We start from the raw sequence: 5,296 nt of genomic DNA, 5'->3' as shown, positions 1-5,296 counted from the left end.
AGGTTCCAAGCATCTCTGGTGTGCTGGAAGAGCCAAGTTCAGGCATCAGCAGGAGGGCTGGGCTGGTTCCGTTCTGGGATGTACAAGCAGGGGCTGGGACTCATCGCTGTCTTTGACCTGTCTTTCTCTCCAGAGAGCTCCCAAATCTGGCTGTGATCAGTTCTCAATAGAGGCTGGGAGTTTCTTTCCAGAGTTTCTCCCTCTAGTAAGATGATGAACAAACATCCATCCATTACAATTAAATGACGCTGGCGTGTGCCACCTTGCAAAACTGCAGGCATTCCGTTTCCAGATAGTTGCTTTTATCAGCCTGGCATTTCCCGAACAAAGTTATCTTCTAGGGAACTGAACTGACAAGTGGAGGAGAAGGAAGTATTTCAGGATTAGATTTACATCAAGAAGCTCCTGCTGCTGATGCACTGGTGATAGGAAGATAAACCATATTTCCTTCGTATCATCTGGAGACTACAGATATTCCTCATTCCATATGCTGAAACTGCAGAAGAAGTTGAGAGCTGATCTGAAGAATGACCCGGAGAAATCTAAATATATCATCTTTCAATATCATAGTGATCAAGACGTATTTTTCCTTCCTGGAAAGGGTGAAATCATTCAGTCTTTCTTAGTCTTGCATCTTTTCCAACAAAACCACCCTAACAGCTGATTCCATCATTTGTAATAAAGGAGGCAAGGAAAACCACCCGACCGCCAAGAACGGAGAGCAGAGAAGAGCAAAACAAGGCAAGTTGCGTGACAGTCTCTGCCAGACAGTAAGGGTCAAAAAAATCTGAAGTAGCTCCTGACAAGCAACTTTTAATGGTTTACCAGCCGCTTCTCCATGGGGTTTTTCTGTAGCAAAAAGACAGGAAAACCCTTCCAAGAAAACAAACATACTTTCAGGTCTTCTGAATAAAAACAAAACCGTGTGAACGGCTCATCTGGCCACCAGGTGGGAAGGGGTCACCTGAAAAAAATCTCACTATGTCTTTAGGAATGATGGAGGTTGATGGGTTGGAAGAGAGAAGCCTAATAGCATCCACGAACTCTAATTGTTATGTGAGAAAGAAGGAGGACTTTTTCACAAGTAGGTAGCTCAACAGCAGTGGTGGAAGAAACTTCACTAGGGAGGAAGAGTAGGTAATCAAGTAGTTTTGCCCCTTTGACTATGTGGGGCCTATCTCCAAAATTCAGCTGACCATGGATGTCAATATACATGAGATGTCAAGAAACCCAGACTTGAAAGCATAATTTTGCCAGGACACTGATACTATTTTGATCACTGAAACACAAACATGACAAATCATAGTAGAACCAGCTACTAAGGAGGCCCTAGAAAGAGAACCATAACCAGGAAAAGTATTACAGATGGCCAGCAAAAGCTGGGATATCACTGTAGATAGCATTTTACCCTGAGAACAATGTGCAATTAAGAGGAAACCTCTGTATTAAAGGAGGTGATCCCGAAAAGAGGATGTCGTACCAGCGACGTCGCCACTGCAATTTATGCTAGGCTCTCTGACCTTCTTATGCATCAAGGCAGCTTTTGCCTTTTACTTGGGGTTTTGAATTTGATTTAGTTTTATAGTGAGGGAAAGCTTTTAACAACTGGCCTGCTGGAACTGAATATGGGAGCGGCTGCTCCCGCTGGAGGCTAGTGGTCTCCATCACAAGATCCCTCCTTATTTAGGTTATTGAAGGTTTCTGTCAGCCTCAACAGCAGCCAGTAAACGGAAGAGCTAAGAATGCCAAACTCTCTGCCTGCTCCAGAGAGAGGTGGAGTCTGGAGATGCACTTGTGTCAGGTGGCGGATGAGAACTGGTCCAACACCACAAGGATTTCAGGTGTGCAGCTGTGACTGCAACCTCCAGCTTAGCCTGGATTAATCTCCAGGCCTTCAGCCTCACTTTCACAGTTCTGCCTTAAACCAGATGGAAAAGATCTGTGAGATCATCCATTGCTCATCTCTGTGTCAGCACCAGATGACACATTGTCACATGTACTGTCTGACCTGACTTTTACGAGCTTCGAATGATGAGATTTCCACCTCTGCCCTCAGGACTCCCTTCGGCTTTCTTAATAGCTCCTTCTCTCAGAAATCCTTTGCCTGGAGTATGCTTGGCCATTATTTAATCTTTCAATCCACCCAGGTAGTACCACAGAAAAGTACCAGAAGCCTGATGTTCATACTCTGACAACTTTGATAAGCAGAAACTTGCCCAAGCTTGATCCCAATGGATGACTCTTGCCTCTCCTAGCCATTTCCCACCCTGCACTGTACCACTGCATACTCTAACCAACTCCCTTTGGTCCAATGCAATGCAAATATGCTTTTCAATATTTAAAAAGAATATCCTGGGTCCCTTGATGGAGCAAATGGTGCAGACTTCCATTCTGGGGTCTGAAACTGAAGAAAGACAACTGATTGCCCTTTGCCACAGGTTCAGAACCTTTCTGGAATGATAAAATCCCTGTTGCACCTCACTGTTTTTCCTGCAACCTCAAGCCACCTCTGTCATTACAAAACCAAACAACTGAACACTGAAATGGTTATGAAATGATGCAGTAAAATTTCACCCGTTTCTGCTATTTCTCTAGGAAAGCAGGGTTCACAAGTGAGAGCAAAGTGACTGTATGTCGCTTTGTATTTAGACATGATTAATATGTAGTAAGACACACATGTGGCTGTGGCAGCACCATAGTGACTACTGGATAGGCATAAGATATGCAGTCCCTTCCCAATAAAATGTTTTTTTTCTTTTCCAGCATCTCCTTTAAAGTAAAAAGCGAAAGCCAGGTTCCATAGTTGTTCACTGCCTTATTTAATTACTAGATTTTCATCATTGGTCCAACGCATAACATCTAATTTCTTAAGCTTGAATAATAAATGAGACTGTTGATTTAATTATCTTCTGAGGATGAATTCTATCTAAATTTGGAAAAAAAAATTATTTCTACTGGTTTTCTACAAAAAGCATTATGACTATTGCCCAGCTTTGCCCCCTAAGTTACCTTTAAGATACACTCCCTCTCCTGTTTAGCTACGGGATCATTTCCTTAAGTATCTGTCGGGATTACCTTCTTGCCCTTAAATAGCAACCAAACCAGTTATCTCCATCAACATAACAATTATCTCCATCAGTGAGCCAGCTGTGTCCACCCAACAAGCAAACAAATCAAACTGCAAAAACAGCCCTCAAGGCAGGCAGCTGCTAAGAGCTTTCCAATCCTACTGAAGCCAACAGCATCTTCAGCTTTGGCCTCACAGTCCTTCCAGGAGTGAAGTAGCTGGCTCCCATGAAGGGGATTAGGTGCCTGAAAGCCTGTGATCCTCTGGGCCCTCAGAAAAAGGTGCTCAGCATCTTGCAGGATCAAGCCCTGCAAGGCTAATCGGAAAGGAGGTGCCAGTTTGCTGTGGGGGAATACTGATGCTCCATTTCCATGTCCTGGGTGAAAAAGGCAGTACCGAAAAGGGTGGAGGCACAGGGAAAAACTATGGGAATATCAGAGCGATCTGGAAAAATGAAGGCAATAGTGAGAGCTGTTGACCAGAGTCTCTTGGCAGCCAGGCAGGCTTGGACCTTTCTGCAGTCATAGCTTGAGATGTGGTCTCCCAGCCAGCAGCTGATGGTTAAAAGACATGGACTGATGGGCATTTAGCACACTTGTCCGGGAAACATCATAAACACACAGGAGATCCACCAAAATATGCTGAGAAATGGCTTCCTTGAAAGTAAATTTGCCATCTTCATACCACTAAGAGTCCCAAATTTCTGCAATCACAATATGTTGTCTTCTGCTGGGATTAACTGCGAGTCGTGGATTGATATAAGCACTGAGGGGTCCCCTCAGATCACAAGCATCAAAGAGCCACCTCAAAACCAACATCTTGCTGAGCTGCCTTGGCTACACAGCTGAAGGAACAGAGTATCTTGTGGGGGTGGAGTGGTGAGAGGATGGGGAATTTCACTTCTTCATCACCAAATACGATGTGACCCTTCCCAGATGGGCAGAGGCACCAAGCATGACCCATGCCCAGTGATCTCAAACAGGCAGCCCCAGGGTCTGGGAGAGCTGGCACAGCTGCCAATCCACTCTGTGACCCATGGGCAGCCCCGAACATCGCCCTGGGGAGATCTGGCATGGAGGCTCTTGCTAAATGGGTCTGGGGGTCCAGGTCTGCAAGGATTAGGGTTCCCTCTCCTCCTAGTCAGCAGAGCCTCCTCATGTTTTTGGTTTCGTCTGTCCTGAGAATGAACAGATAATCTCTATCTTTTTAACCTGTAAAAAATTTTTGACCTCTGCATGCACTATGTCCTCAAAATCATTCTGCTTCCTCCTTAACGCTGCAGGTTGCTTGTCTCACCCTCAGCTTGCCACATTTCAGCAAATCTGCCATCTTTCTCCAGTTCAATTCTTCTTTTCTGCTTTCCCAAAGACAAGTTGATGCTGCCTGAGCGAAGAGAGGTTTACAGGGTCCCCCTCAGTGCCCTGGCACCATCTCCTCTGCTGATGCCACCAGGCACCACTGCCCCCTCACGTGTCCTCCAGCCCTGGCACATGGCAGGATCCCCTCGCAAAGCCACAATCCATCCACACTTTCACTGAGGTATCTCTCAGATTACTTAAATAATGTAGACCTATTCCATCCAGAAAATACAACCCACCTCCAGACACAGGTGAGTGAGTTCGGATCCACACAGCTGGCTGGGAGGAATGTCTTGCTTCCATCTCCTTCCTTGCCTCCCCTTGTTTGCTATGCTCACCTGCTGCATCTCATTTCTCAGCCCTCAGTGGGAGGATAGGGCAGGCTGGTCTGTAATGCCAGTATCTGATCTTGGCTGCAAGATATTGATGTGCCAGTCACAAGCAGAACCACTGCACCTAAGAGAGGTGTGTGTGTGGTGCCTGGAAACTGTTCTGCCCCCAGAGACAAAAATGCTCGGTGTGTGTGTGTCTGCACACATTAAATGTTTGTGCAGGCGTGTGTGGGCGCGTCAACACGGGTACACATGCGGATGCTCACACGCATATCTTCCTCATGCATGTTAATCCTGCTGCTCTGCAGCCCACATCGAGGGGCAGGTGTGCTCCAGCCAAATTCTCCTTTATTTATGTCCGACCCTGAATTTGCACTACTAAGTGGTTGGTAAAAAAAAGTAGGCAGGATTTGCTTTTATCTTCCTTGCAACTTAGCACAGGTGAAATGAGCTGCAACAGTTCTTAGCAGCTTGCTCCACTGAGCAGAGGAGGACGAGGCCCGGAGGGGCCAAGGTTCCTGCCCCTTTCCCCACACTGC

The sequence above is a fragment of the Apaloderma vittatum genome, unplaced genomic scaffold (genome assembly GCF_000703405.1).
Source record: "Apaloderma vittatum isolate BGI_N311 unplaced genomic scaffold, ASM70340v1 scaffold2056, whole genome shotgun sequence".
In the NCBI taxonomy this organism is placed as follows: Eukaryota; Metazoa; Chordata; class Aves; order Trogoniformes; family Trogonidae; genus Apaloderma; species Apaloderma vittatum.
The sequence above is the reverse complement of the archived record's forward strand: the minus strand, read 5'-3'. Positions refer to the sequence as shown.